This window comes from Capra hircus, chromosome 3, assembly GCF_001704415.2.
Source record: "Capra hircus breed San Clemente chromosome 3, ASM170441v1, whole genome shotgun sequence".
Classification (NCBI taxonomy): Eukaryota; Metazoa; Chordata; class Mammalia; order Artiodactyla; family Bovidae; genus Capra; species Capra hircus.
In genome coordinates this window covers 14430240-14445809 of record NC_030810.1, presented here as the reverse complement: position 1 = coordinate 14445809, position 15570 = coordinate 14430240, and positions in this window count along the sequence as shown.

Sequence of the window (15570 nt, the reverse complement as noted above, 5' to 3'; positions counted from 1 at the left end):
TGAGCAAACTTCTTCCTTCATGATGATCTGTTCCATTATCTGTGTGTCATGATTAAACAAGTTCCAGGTACCCTTAAAACATTCTGCAGCACCTCCTAATGACAGAGCCTAACAGGAAACCAGCTAGCAAAGCAGAAATGTGGGCTTCAGAGGCCCAGCTCCAGCCTCACAAAGGAGGGTACATAAGGGAGGGTTTGAAGCGGAGAGATCACAGTGGATGCTCTAGCTGGTGTGCGAGTTAAATAAGGTCCGTTTGTGAAGGAGCTTCTAGTCTAGGACAAGATTAGTTTATGACCGTACTGTAACAGTGAAAACTGCACCTTTTAGACATGCTTCGCCTGAGACCACCCCACAGGGAAGTCCAGCACGGAGGGCCTGGGAAGCTGGGGCTGGCGGAGGGTTCGTAACTTGAGACGGGGCTGTCAGAGAAGACTTCACTGAAGTGACAAGGAGCAAAATCTGCAGGGGGGAGGGAGTGAGCTGTGCGGTTGTCTAGGAGCCATGTGGGTATCTGGGAGTAGAACATTTGGGGAGTGAAAAGAGTAAGGGGAGGGACTTACTTCCCTGGTGGTCCAATGGTTAAGACTCTGTGCTCCCTGCAGGGGTTCCATTCCTGGTGGAGGAACTAGGTCACACATGCAGCAAATAAGAGTTCGTGGGCTGCAGTTAAGATCCACTGCAGGCAGATAATTAAAAAGAAAAAAAGAGAGTATATAGCACAGAAAATTTTTTTAAAATTAATAAGGGCAAGGCTCTGAAATAGGATGGCCCTGTCAGTATTCTTGGGCTTCCCTTGTGGCTCTTTTCCCCGGTTAAGAATTTGCCTGCAATGCGGGAGACCTGGGTTCAGTCCCTGGGTTGGGAAGATCCCTTGGAGAAGGGAATGGCTATCCACTCCAGTGTTCTGGCCTGGAGAATTCCATGGACTGTAGAACCCACGTGGTCGCAAAGAGTGTCAGACATGACTGAGCGACTTTCGCTTCACTTCACTTGTCTTCAAGAAATGACAAAGAGAGTGTGTGATGGTCATTTTCTGTGTCAGCTTGGCTAGGCCATGCTGCCTAGTTCTTTGGTCAAACACCAGTCCAGCTAGTGCTATCAAGGCATTTTTTGGTTGTGGTGAACACTTTGTGGTGAATCACTTTGAGTAGAGAAGATGACCCTCTATAATGTGTATGTGTTGTTGGTGGGGGCGGGGCTCATTCAGCCAGCTAAAGGCCGTAAGAGCAAAAACTGAGGTCCCCCTGAAGAAGAAGGAATTCTGCTCCCAAACTATACAGAAATTCTGCTTGAGTTTTCAGCTCTCAGATCCAAGACCACAACACCAGCTCTTGCCTGAATTTCCAGCCTGCTGGCCTGCCCTGTGGATTACAGGCTTGCCTGCCCCTACAATTGTGTGGGCCAATTCCTTAAAATAAACCTCTCTCTCCATAGTTATAATGTGCATCCTATTGGTTCTGCTTCTCTGAAGTAGTCCTCTGACTAATACAGGCCAGAGTGGCAGACGAGCGTGGCTAATGGGCTAAGCACTGTGAGACGGAGCAGGAGAGAGGTGTGGGAGGGGGGAGTCACGGGAGGGCCTTGGGGCCAGCAGGAGGGCTTCGGCCTTCACGTGGGCTAGGAAGTCACTGGAGGGTTCTGGGCAGAAGGGTGATACCTTCTGACTCATATGTTCAAAGCTTCCCCAGGCTGCCACGAGGAGAATGGGCAAAGGGCAAAGGCAGAGGCAGGGAGCCCAGGAGGAGGCCACTGCAGGGAGGGACACGCGGTTGGGGGGGTCGGGGCGTGGCGGTGCAGGTGCTCAGAAATGAAGAGATGCCTCTTAGACACTTGGCTGCTGGGCTGCCAAATCTGGACTTCAGGGGACCTGGTCTGGAGATGTAACTCTGGTGGCTTTGGGCCGGCCCCGCCCATGACCACACAGGGATGCCGACCGAGCTCTGCCCAGGACTGGGGCCTGGGTTCTCCACTCAGCACCTCGAGTGTGGGCTGTGTCCTTGGGAGCCTGCCGCAACCCCCACACCTCCCCCAGGCATGTCTCTCATCAGAAGCACTGGCCTCTGTGCCCGAGGCTATCACCCAGGCCTCGCCCCGCCCCCCCCGCCCCCCCCCCCACTATTCACGGCAGGGGGTCATTCCACTGCAGGCCACAGTTATTCACAGAAAACGGGAACACCCTTGGAAAACCCCAAACCTAGTTGTCTATTAACCCAGCCCTGGGGGAGGGACAAGCAGACAGTCCTGATTTTCTTACCAGAACTGGTTTCTGTTAGTCCTGGCAAGGCAAACAGGTTTCATCTCATGTGCAAACCTGGATTAGTTAGGCTTGCATGTTGTTGAAAGTCGTGTCCAACTCTTTTGTAACCCCAAGGTCTGTAGTCCGCCAGACTCCTCTGTCCACGGGGCTTTCCAGGCAAGAATCCTGGAGTGGGTTGCCGTTTCCTTCTCCAGGATTTCTTCCTGACCCAGGGATCGAACCTGTGTCTCCTGCATTGGCAGGTGGATTCTTTACCACTGAGCCACCTGGGAAACCCCTTGGCTCTGGATAGAGCTATATTAACCAGAGGGAAGTGGCGTGGTCATCCTTCAGGAATGGAGACACGGAAAATGGACAGGGGCAGGAGAAAGGAAAGGATGCTTTTCCAATACCTGAGACATGGCCGTAACATTTAGCTCTGTCCTCTCAAAGCAGCCCAGGTAGGGGATCTGCGGATGGCGTGGGGGTGGCAGATAGCTAAAGCAGTGGGCCAAGTAAGGAGACGTTTGTGTGGAGCCCATTCATTCATTCAGCAAATAATTACAGCCTACATGTAGCAGTCATTAAGCTCAGTGTAAGGGATGAAAAAGTAGCAACAAGCCGGCTCTGTAAATCTGCTGTGCTGTGTTAGTCAGCTCCAGGTGCCATAACAAAGGAGCACAGACTGGGCGGCTCAAGCAGCAGAGCTGTATTTCTCACAGCTCTGGAGGTCAGAGGTCCAGGGTTAGGTGCCGCGGCCAATTCAGTTCCTGGTGACAGCTCTCTTCCTGGCTTTTGGACAGCCATCTTCTCACTGTATGGTCTTCTGGGTTCTTACATGCCTTTCTTCTGTACGTACATTTTCTAGGGGAGAGGGGAGAGAGAACTCTCTCTCTTCTTTCTTTTTTTCCTTTCCTTTTTGGTCATACAGCTTGGACGATCTTAGTTCCCTGACCAGGGATTGAACCCAGGCCCCCTGTAGTGAAAGCACAGAGTCCTCACCACTGGACTGCCAGAGAAATCCCTCTCTTCTCTAAGGTCAGCAGATCTATCAAGGGATTAGGGTCCCGCCCTTGTGACTTTATTTACTCTTGTGTGCATGCGTGCTAAGTCGTGCCCGACTCGTTTGTGACCCCACGGACTATAGCCTGCCAGACTCCTCTGTCTGTGGGGTTCTCCAGGCAAGAATACTGGAGTGGGTTGCATGCCCTCCTCCAGCGGATCTTCCTGACCCAGGAATCGAACCCCCATTTCTTCTGTCTCCTGCATTGGCAAGCAGGTTCTTTATCACTAGCACCACCTGGGAAGTCCTTTCCTTATTTAATCTTGCTGCTGCTGCTGCTGAGTACCTTCAGTCGTGTCCGACTCTGTGCCACCCCAGAGACGGCAGCCCACCAGGCTCCCCCATCCCTAGGATTCTCCAGGCAAGAACACTGGAGTGGGTTGCCATTCCCTTCTCCTCTTTAATCTTAATTACCTTCAAAAACCTTATCTCCAAATAGTCACATTGGGTGTTAGAATTTCAACATTCATTTTGTGGGGATAAAATTCAGTCCACAGCACCTGCCCTCATGGAGACTATAGTCTCATGAAGACTGACAATTTAACACTATAAGAAAGTAAACAAAGGTATAATGACAAGTTCTCTTTAAAAAGTAAACAGAGTGGGGACTTCCTTGGTGGTTGAGAAAGCAGAGGATGCATGTTTGGTTCCTGGTCTGGAAACTAAGATCCCACAAGCTGCGGGAAAACTGAGCTAGTGAGGACAACTGCTAAAGCCCGTGCACCACAGCTAGAGAGAAGCCTGTGCACTGCGACAAAGAACCCATGGGCCGCAATGAAGATTCGATGCAGCCAAATTAATTAATTAATTAAAAACAATAAACAGGGCACTGTGATCGAGAATAGTAGAGAGGGTGAATCTAATTTCTACAGGGAGGTAAATGCTCTGTGAGGATGTGACATTTAGGTCTGGACCTGAAGGATTAGAAATAGCCATTCAACAAGCAGGAAAAGGATGTTCCCAGAAAAGACACCCACAAGTGCAAAGGCCCTGGGGCAGGAAAGAACTTAGTATGTTAGGGGAACTGTAAGCACAGTGTTGGCTTTTAAAAGATCGCTCTCCTTTCTGTGCAGAAAATAGACCATATAGGAACAAGAGTAGAGGAAGGCAAACCAATTCCAAGGCTATTGCAGTCATCCATATGAAAGATGGTGCTGGTTGGAACTAGAGTCTTCAAAGAAGAGATGGAGAGAAATCGACTGATTCTAATATCTATCAGTTGAAGCTCGACTTGATAGGATTTGATGATTGATTAGAGTTTGGAGATGTGAGAGCAAAGTGAAGAGAATGCTTCCTAGGTGGCTGGCCTGAGCCACCAGATAAATTGTGGTGCCATGTATTGGTGTGGGGATGTCTGTGGGAGGCATGCATGTGGCAGGGTTAATCAAGAGTTCTAATGGGGGTGTGTTTGATTGGAGATTACTAATAAATACCTAACTGAAGAGCCTGCAAAAGAGGCCAAGGTGAGGCCAGTGAGTTACAGGAAAGGTGTGTTGCAGAAGTCGATGAGGAAAGTATTTCAAGGAGGAATCTGTTCAATTGCATTGAAAGTTGTTGAAGGGATTAAGAGGGACAAGAATGTAAAATTGGTATTGGATTTGGTAGAGTGGTGGACTTCTGTACCCTGGTCTACCTTTAGGTAGGAAATGAACACTTTTCATTTGCGTAGGGACAGAAGAGATAAACCCAGACAGGAGCAGTTTGTAAACTTGGTGACAGAAGGAGAACAGAGTTCCTCTTTTTTCCTAACAAAATGTCAATAAAATGACCTCATGAGTTGTGACCATGAGTCAAAAAAGGCATGTGAGATCATAAAAAATGCCATCAAACACATTTTAGGTAACGTGACCTATGAGACCAACCTGTGACTATAAAAAGGGCTTATGTAACAGTTGTGATGGTGAGAAAAACCACCACGGATGTTCCCAATGCCAGGTGTCACCATCTGAACATCTCCGGGCATTCATAACTTCAATAAATGACTGGAGATGGTTATCAGTTAGGATGAGTAACATTCACTGATGCAACAAACATCCCCAAATGCAAATGGCTGGACTTAATAGAGATATATTTCTCATGCATGTCACTGTTCACTGCAGAATGGTGAGGGCTTTGCTCTATAGTCATTCGGAGACCCAGACTTCTCCCACCTTAGGAGTCTACCTTCTAGGTTCTTGAAGTCCTCTCCATTCAGCTGATAGATGGGGAAGACAAAGGGTCATGCTTGGGAGGTCTGTATGAGGAAGTGAGGCATATCACTTCCACTCACATTCAGTTGGTTCTCAGTCGCATGCCTACACCCCAACAGCCCCAGGTGGGGTTCCCACCAAGACCAGCATCAAGCACCCAGTGTGTGTGTGAGGGTGTCTCCAGATGACTTCAGCACTCAGCTGTTGAATTTTCCCAGTTGAGGACCCAGACACCAAGGAACTGAAATCCACTGCTTCCCACTCTGCCCGGAACAAAATCCTACAACTGTATAAATTTTAATCCTTTAATAAATTCCTTTTTCTATATTATTCTCATGTTTCTATTTATATGATCCAAATTCTAACCAATACCAACTGTGGACTTGAACTGAACACAATTGCCATTCCCAGTGGTAAGAGTGCTGCACTCGTGGGTTCCATATCTTTTAAGATAACAAAATCCTACTGACTTACTACTTATACAAGTGTTAGAACACACCCACGATAAAACCAAAGTAAAGGGTAAATTATTTAGGAGCACTAACAAGTGAGTAATTGGAGGATAAAGATAACCTGATGATTCCTCTGAAGCACAGAGCAGAGCTCTCCCTAACGAACGAGCAATGTGGTGTGTGCCGTGGGCAGGGACGTGGGCGAAGCAGCAGAATGCCATCAATTTTTCTCAGAAGTGGCTATTTTAGGAGGCTCGTTTATCAATGTTCATGATGATATACAATGAACAGATGAACTTATATTTATAAAAAATTGATTGTACTATTTATTGCAGTTGCTACTTACCATTTCCCAACTAATATCTTAGTATTTCAACATTTCATCCACTGTCACAGGCTTCACAGTGCACACCCACCCAGCAGCCCTGTTAGTGCCTGCTATTTTGGGGGGCAGGGGGCGGGGTGAACTGGTGATTTCGTTAGATGTCTCCCCACCTGCAAATTCTCCGTTCTGAATTCAAATTGTAGAAACATTCTGCTTGATCTTTTTAAACAAAAACATTTCCCAGATGCAGGCCATTCCCATGTCCTTACCCCATGCACATCTGGTTTATTCTGGGGCCCTTTCTTTCCCATCCAATGCTCTTCACCCGAGGGAACTGACTACCCTGCTTTTATTTCTCCTCCCTGGGTCTCCAGTTTTCCTGAATGTAAAATAAATAAGATGGACAAGTCAGCAGTTTCCAAACTTTATCACAGTGTATTGACTACAGTGCTCTGTGCTAGTAGGACTTTGTTGTTACCCATTCTGTATATCATGGCTTGCATCTGCTATCCCAAACTCCCAGTCCATCCCTCCCCCACCCCCTTGGCAACCACGTCTGTTCGCTATGTCTATGAATCTGTTTCTGTTTCATAAATAAGTTCATTTGCGTCCTATTTTAGATTCAACATATAAGTAATATCACATGGTATTTGTCTTTTCCTGTCTGTCTTATTTCATTTAGTAAAATAATGTCTAGGTCCATCCATGTTGTGGCAAATGCATTATTTCATTCTTCTTTATGGCTGAATAGTATTCCATCACACACACACACGCGCACACACACACACACACACACACCTGTATATATGCTGCATCTTCACAGCTTCTTTATCCAGTCCTCTGCCAATGGACGTTCAGGTTGTTTCCATGTCTTGGCCATTGTAGACAGTGCTGCTGAGAACATAACAGGGGTGCAGGTATCTTTTTGAATTATAGTTTTGCCTGGGTATGGGCCCAAGAGTGGTATTGCAGGATCATATGGCAACTCTAATTTTCTGAGGAGCCTCCATACTGTTTTCCGTAGGAACTACGTTGATCCACATTCCTACCAGAAGTGTAGGTGGGTCCTGGGACCATGATTAATCCTACTTCTGAAAGGAGGACAGCAAACATCAGTGAAGCCCGAGTAGGCAATGTAGGGCAGAGTCGGGACTCCATTCAGACCTGTCCTGAAACCTGCTCTTTTCTTCCCTACATGCTCACCCAAGAGCAGGAGCTGGCGCTGGGATCCACAAGTGACCCTGAAACTCACTCTAGCTCCCTGTTGTCCACCAGGAAGAGGGGGGTGAGCTTAGCACTTCCCTCTCCGTGGCGATGACTCCTCCCCCCAGACTTCCCCACTCACCCCCAGCCTCCTAACGCACGGACACCCCCCTGCACCCACAAGCCAGCTAGTCCCCAGTGTCAGGAACGGGGAGCCAGGCTCCTGATCACCTTCTGTGTTCTACGTGTGGCAGGTCTGCAGACTCCCCTCCCAGCAGCTCTCATGTGCTCACCCCTCTCCACCCCGTAGCAGCACTTCCGGTCCAGGCCCCCACCCCCTGAACCACTCCAGCTCTCAGGCCCCCAGCTCACTCTACACCTAGAAGCCTGAGAAATCCTGAAACGCGTGATTCAGGTTGTTCATGTTACCCACCCCCAGCCACAAAACAGCCTGGTGGCGCTGGATATAGAACTCAACCCCTCAGCCGAAGTCTTCTCTCAGGGAACTCACCTCTCTCCAGCTGCAAGGGTCTCCTCTGAGCTCATGTGAGAAGCCACTCTTACCCCACCTCAGGGTCTCTGCCCACACAGTCCCTCTGCCTGGCACCCTCTTCCTCATCTCTCACCAAGCTGGCCACTCACAGACCTTTTTTTTTTAAATTTAAATTTATTTATTTTAATTGGAGGCTAATTACTTTACAATATCATATTGGTTTTGCCATACATCAACATGAATCTGCCACGGGTATACACATGTTCCCCATCCTGAACCCCCCCCTCCCACCTCTCTCCCTGTACCATCACTCTGGGTTATCCCAGTGCACCAGTCCCAAGCATTCTGTATTCTGCATCAAACCTGTACTGGCGATTTGTTTCTTATATGATACTATACATGTTTCAATGCCATTCTCCCAAATCAGCCCACCCTTTCCCTCTCCCACAGAGTCCAAAAGACTGTTATATACATGCCATTTTCTCCGAGGAGCTTCCGCACACCTCCCGTTTGGCTCCAAATGCCACACCCCCTTACTCCTTCAAGCACTCTGTTGTTTCCCTCCAGGCCTATTATAACAACAATGTGTAATTATACAGTTATTGGCTTACTTTATGTCTATTGTTCCTGTTTGACTGTAAACTGTGAGAGGGTTGCCATGTTGGTCTTTATGATGGTTAATGTCGTGTGTCAACTCAACTAGTCTGTAGAGTATGTCTGGGAGAGTGTTTCTGGATGAGGTTAGCGTATGACTCAGTGGACTCAGTAAAGCACCTGGGCTTCCCAGGTGGCGATAGTGGTAAAGAACCTGCCTGCCAATGCAGGAGGCATCTGTTTGCTGGTTTGATCCCTGAGTCGGGAAGATCCCCTGGAGGAGGGCATGGTGACCCACTCCACTATTCTTGCCTGGGGTGTCCAGAATCCCATGGACAGAGGAGCCTGGTGGGCTGCAGTCCATGAGGTCGCAAAGAGTGGGACACAGCTGAAGTGACTTAGCATGCATGCACGCACTCAGTAAAGCAGTGGGCCTCAGTCCCCAGCGTGGTGGGCCTCATCCAATCCACAAAGGCTCAAATAGAATTAAAAGCTGAGGGAGAATTTGATCTCTCTCCTGACTGTCTCTGAGCTGGGACATTGGTCTTCTGCCACAAACTAGGACTGGGACTCACACCACTGGCTCTTTTGGGTCCCCGGCTTGCTGGTTGCAGATGCGGAAGATGCTCCTTCTCTCTTTCTCTCTATAGATAGACAGGTAAACGCTTTTAGTTCTCTTTCTCTCAAGAACCCTGACTAATACAGTCTGCTTCACATTTGTATTCCCAGAGTTTAGCACTTAGTACTACATTTAATCCAAAAATGTGTATTAAATGAATGAATGAATGATGCCAGTTAAGAGAAGAATGATGGAAGAATGATGCAGGATTTGCATAAAGACGGAGGCTCAGGGTTGTGAAGGTGGCAGAGCTGAGCCTTTCTCATCAGACCCTCAGTGAGCTGGTGGCCTGCTTCACAAAGACGAGAGGCCTGTGTGGGGGGAGGAAGTCTCTCAGCTTACATGCCTATCCTCAGTTTTTCCAGTATTTGTCCTGGTTTCCCTTCTGATCACCTCAAAGGAGAGTGTGCCCCCATTTCCCTTTCGCAGATGGTTCTTCCGAACTTTGCTGCCAAATCTTCCCTTTATCCCTTCTCCTCTGCACCAAGGACCCTTCCCCCATCTCAATAACGTCTCTGTCCTCTAGAAGCATCTGAAGTCAGTGGCCACTGTCCAGGGGCCCTCTTTTGTCATCACTTATCATTTTCTGGTTCTGTCTCTGGCTTTTTCCTACGCACTTAAGATCCATTATTGCAGACTCACAAACAGAGAAAACAAACTTACAGTTTCCAAAGGAGAAAGATGGCGGGGAGTAAATTAGGAGTATGGGATTAACAGGTATACATCACTATATATAAAATAAACAACAAAGATATATTGTATAGCACAGGGAATCATATACAATATCTTATAATAATCTATAATGGAAAAAACTGAAAAATTACATACAATGTATAACTGAATTGCTTTGCTATTTACCTAAAACTAACACAATATTGTAAATCAAGTATACCTAAATTTTTTAAAAATGCATTTTTACACTCACTCTTCATAACAACTTTGTAAGGTCGGTTCTAGTTTTATCTCATTTTCACAAATGAGGAAACCAGAGAGGTTAGGTGACCTGCTCAAGGTCACACAGTGAATGAAGTTAACGATGCAACCATGGTTGGAAGAGAGGGCTCAACTTTCCGTCTCATCATCTGCTCACGCACCCTCCCTGCCCTTGCTAGAATAAATACTTGAAGGAAGAGCCACTCATCTCTCCTTCAAAGGCCTCCAGAACCTTTATGAAAGTGTTCATCTCTCAGTTGTCTCCGACTCTTTTCAACACCATGGACTGTTGCAAAGAGTACCTTTGCATGGAATTCTCCAAGAAAAATCCTGGAGTGGTTTGCCATTTCCTTCTCCAGTGGATCTTCCCAACCTAGGGATTAAACCCTGGTCTCCGGCATTGCAGGCAGATTCTTTACCATCTGAGCCAAACCTTTGGGGCCACCAAACGGCCCCCTTTCAAAGTGAGCCCAGAGTGCCCTCTGCTGTCACTGCTTCTTATTGCACCTTCTGTCTCTGACCTTATGTGGCTTTGAGAGTGGTTTGGCTGCAAGCCCTAGAAACCAGCTCTGGCTAACTGAAGGTGAAGAGGGCAGGAGGAAGGTGGGGCGAGCAGGCGATGAACATTAGAAAGGTCAAGGGATAGCTCATGGATTCCAAGACAGGGTTGAACAGCCAAGAAACTGCCGCAGATGGGCAGACCTGGAGACCTCCCAGAAAGAGATTACAGGGCTTTTTTCCTAGAGCACTGCCATCAATGGGCTTCTTGTTCATTGACACTGAGATTTCTATGCCTCTCCATTCAAAATTCCAAATTCCCAGCATTTGATCAATTATTCCCATAAGCCGTGGGGCCACATGACAGCTCTCTCCTCTAATGGCCAGGCTGGCCCCTGTATGTTTTGATCTGTTCCAGTATTCCCAAAGGCCCCTGGAAGTGTTAAGAGGCAGCCAGGCATGCTAGGATGTGTGTGTGTATGCGTGTTGGGGGGCAAAGGACAGGGCTTGTTATGGGTTCATTGGCTGAGCATCCCAGGGCCAGGGAGAAAGAGATGTGCCAGAGATGCACAGTGGCAGACAAGAGATCAGCAACTGGATCAAGGAGCAAATTCCTTGCACTTGCCCAAACCACTCCTCAGCCCACCGTTTCCATCACTTTCAAGGATTGAAATTCAATTAAAGTTACAGTTTCCCAGCTCTACTCCATGAAGGGCAGACCTAAAGCTCTAGCTTCTGGGGGTAGGGAGGGAGCTCTTACACACTCACCCCCTTCCTTGTGATCACTTCTCTGCTTTGAGTCTCAGGGAGGAGGGGGAAAGGAAAAAACAGGTTCCTCATGTGACTGCCCATGGTGAGTTTGGGCAGGCCTCTTCCTGTGGGTCATAACCGCCCTTTCCCTGCACAAGTAACCACACAGCAATTGCTGCACTTTCAGTGTACTACACCAGGGGTGATGTTCCAAACATCTAACAACCTCAGTGGCACAGGCACCAACCCACTGGAACAATTGCTGGCGAGTTGTCAGTTCTGAAAGCCCCCTTCTGTGTCAGGCCAGAGGCAGACAGGCAGGGCTGATTCCGCTTGGTGGTTCAAAAGTCCAGGGAGTCCTACTGGGGTTGGGGCAGGGTGGAAAGGGTGGCAGCTGGCACTTGAGAAAATGGCTATTTACCAACTGATGTGGAAATGTCTCAATATTTTAATGATTGATATATTGTTCTGGTAAATTTCAGCCTTGCCACCACTAACCCAACTCATTGACTATAGCCTCAGAGTCAGTAGTGACATCCCTGCAGACTCTGCTGGTGAGAGATTTGACCCTAAACCATCCTCTTGGATATGGATGGACTCTTGAAACATAGTCACATTTTTCTGTTGACCTTTAGCTGGCAGCACATCAGGTTCTTCTCCAATAGTCCCAGCACGCCTACAGCTCCAATCTTAAGTAGCCTTTTTATCTTGAACTTCAAGGTCTGCAGCAGGTGCTGTCCAATCTAATAACCACAATTTTTATGTGATTATGAGGTTTCCCTCATGGTTCAGTGGTAAAGAATCTGCCTCCAATGCAAGAGATGTGAGTTCCATCCCTGGGTCAGGAAGATCCCCTGGAGAAGGAAATGGCAACTTGCTCCAGTATTCTTACCTGGGAAATCCCATGGACAGAGGAGCCTGGCGGGTAACAGTCCATGGGGTCACAAAAGGGTCAGACATGACTTAGTGAGTAAACAACAAATGACAATGTGCGATTATTTAAATTAAAATTAAATAAAAATGTTAAATTAATTTCTTCATTAGCACTAATCACATTTCAAGTACTCAACAGTCATGAGTGGCTAGAAGCTGCCATATTGGATAAGCATGGAGGTATAACATGCTCATTGTCACGAAAAGTTCAGTGGATCAGTGCTGGACTGCAGGATCTGTTTTCTGTAATTCCCGGGAATTGACCACTCTAGGGCACACTGTTTTCTCTCTCCAACTGGCACTATCACTATGTCATCTCTCCACAGTGCTTTTTCCTGTATTGTCCTACCCCAGCCATGGCAGTAGTGACAGATGACACATTAATTATATTACTACCTTATGGGTCAGCTGAGACAGAACTGAGAAAGGAGTTGACTCCCCTTCCTGATTGTGTGAATTATAATAAATATGTATATTTTCTCTTTAGTGTCCCCCCCCCACAGTTTCCAAAGCCCTTGGAATTTCCTAAATAGATAGAGAATGGCGTCTTTCATCATGTTAACGAGGTGACTTTTAGCATGCACTTGGGTTACCTAAGGATGGAGCTGGTTGCCAGGGAAACCAACTTTTTGGTTGTAAGGCTGGAACTTTCTGTCCCTCCCTGGAAGGGGAGGGGGCTGGAGGTTGAACTGATCACCGATTACAAAGTTGTTGTTCAGTTGTCAAGTTGTGGCCAATTCTTCGCAACCCCACGGACACCCAGCTTCCCTGTCTCTCACTATCTCCCAGAGCTTGCCCAAGGTCATGTCCACAATCCAACCATCTCATCAGTGATGCCATCCAACCATCTCATCCTCTGTTGCCCTCTTCTCTTTCTGCCTTCAATTTTACCCAGATTCAGGGTCTTTTTCAGTGAGTCAGCTGTTCACATCAAGGGACCAAAGTATTGGAGTTTCAGCTTCAGCATCAGTCCTTCCAAAGAGTATTCAGGGTTGATTTCCTTTAGGACTGACTGATTTGATCTCCTTGCTGTCCAAGGGACTCTCAAAAGCCTTCTCCAACACCACAGTTTGAAAGCATCAATTCTTTGGTGCTCTACCTTCCTTATTGTCCAGCTCTCACATCTGTGTATGGCTACTGGAAGGACTAGAGCCTTGACTATACAGACCTTTGTCAGCCTGGTGATGTCTTTGTTTTTTAATAAAAAGTTTAACACATATCTTCCCTGCCAAGAAGCAATCGTCTTCTAATTTCATGGCTGCAGTCACCAACCGCAGTGATTTTAGAGCCCAAGAAAAGGAAACCTGTTACTGCTTCCACCTTTTCCCCTTCTATTTGCCATGAAATGATGGGATTGGATGCCATGATCTTGGTTTTTTTAATACTGATCTTTAAATTGGCTTTAAAAAAATTAATTTGTTTATTTTAATTGGAGGCTACTTACTTTATACTATTGTGGTGGTTTTTGCCATACACTGACATGAATCAGTGTACATGTGTCCCCCATCCCGAACCCCCCTCCTGAACCCCTCTCCCGCCTCCCTCCCCATCCCATGCCCCTGGGTTGCCCCAGTGCACCATGCATCGAACTTGGACTGGTGATCTATTTCACATACTACACAAGTTTCAATGCTATTCTCTCAAATCATTCACTCTCCTCCTTCACCCTCATCAAGAGGCTCTTTAGCTCCTCTTTGCTTTCTGCCATTAGAGTGTTATCATTCATGTATCTGAGGTTGTCAATATTTCTCCCAGCAATCTTGATTCCAGCTTGTAACTCATCCAGCCTGGAATTCACATGATGTGCTCTGTGTGTAAGTTAAATAAAGGTATTAAGGATGACAATGAATAGCCTTGTCGTACTCCTTTCTCAATCCTGTTCCATATGGGATGCTAACTGTTTCTTCTTGACCCGCATACAGGTTTCTTACATAGCTAATCATGTCTGTATAATGAAGCCTCCATAAAAACCCCAAAAGGAGAGGGCTTGGAGAGCTTCCGGGTCAGTGAACAGCTGGAGGTGCTGGGAGAGTGAGGCACCTGGACAGGACGTGGAAGTCCTGAGCCCTTCCCACATACCTTGCCCTGTGCTTCTCTTCGCCTGGTTGTTCATCTGTAACCTTTACCATGTCCTTTAATAAACAGGTAAACCTAAGTATTAATATTTCCCTGAGTTCTGTGTGGCACTAGCAGATTAATCTATCCCACGGCAGGGATCATGGGAACCACTGATTTGTAGCCAACTGGGCTAAAAATTGTGGGTGATCTGGGGATCTACTACTTGTGATTGGCATCTGAAGTAGGATGGGAGAAGTTGGTAAGACTGAGCCCTTAACCGTAGAATCTTTCAGCTTCTGTGTCCAGGTAGACAGCATCAGAATTGAGTTAAATTTTAAGACACCCTGCTGGTGTCACAGAGAATTGCTTTGGTGTGGGGACCAGAGGGTCAAAAGTGAAGTCTTCTGGGTGAGTGTGATAGTAATGTGAATGCAAAGGAGACACACAGTAGGGCTCCCCTAGTAGTCTGTTGGCTGAGATTCCACACTTCCACTGCCAGGGATGTGGGTTCAATCCCTTGTTGGGGAACTAAGATCCTGCATACTGTGCAGTACAGCCCCCCCCCAAATTTTTTAATTCCAAAAAAAGGAGACACACAAGAAACAAAGGCGCAAGAGGCAGAAAACTGAGGTTCTTCCTTTATACTGAGGATATCCCAAAACTTCATGAGCTAATTTTTGGGATTCCCCTCCAAGAACTATCAGAAAGGACTATATGAATAGACTCAAAAGGAATGAGGGGCAAGGGCAGTTTGTCTCCCTTCATCTTCATAATCATGGCCTGTTCAGGTCTCAGTCTTCTTTATAGAAACCTACTGGGAGAGCAGCGAGGTTCTCTGGCTAGTTTTGAAGTTGGGCATCTCTCAGCAAACACTGAGGAAGGTGGCTGAAACTAAGTACTAAGTCTTAGTACTTTGAATTTACAAAGCAGCCACTTACCTGCTTGCTCTCTCTTTTCTAGTCTTACTATGCCCTCTTCTGTATAGCCAGGGGCTGGAAGCCTATAAATGACATTTCTCAGACTTCTTCATCAACTGGCTTCCTGTACAATTCGGTTTAGTTAAGTTGCGCCGTTGTGTCCAACTATTTGCGACCCCATGGACTGCAATACACCAGGTTTCCCATTACCAACTCCTGGAGCTTGCTCAAAATCAAGTCCATCGAGTCAGTGATGCCATCCAACAATCTCATCCTCTGTTGTCCCCTTCTCCTCCTGACTTCAATC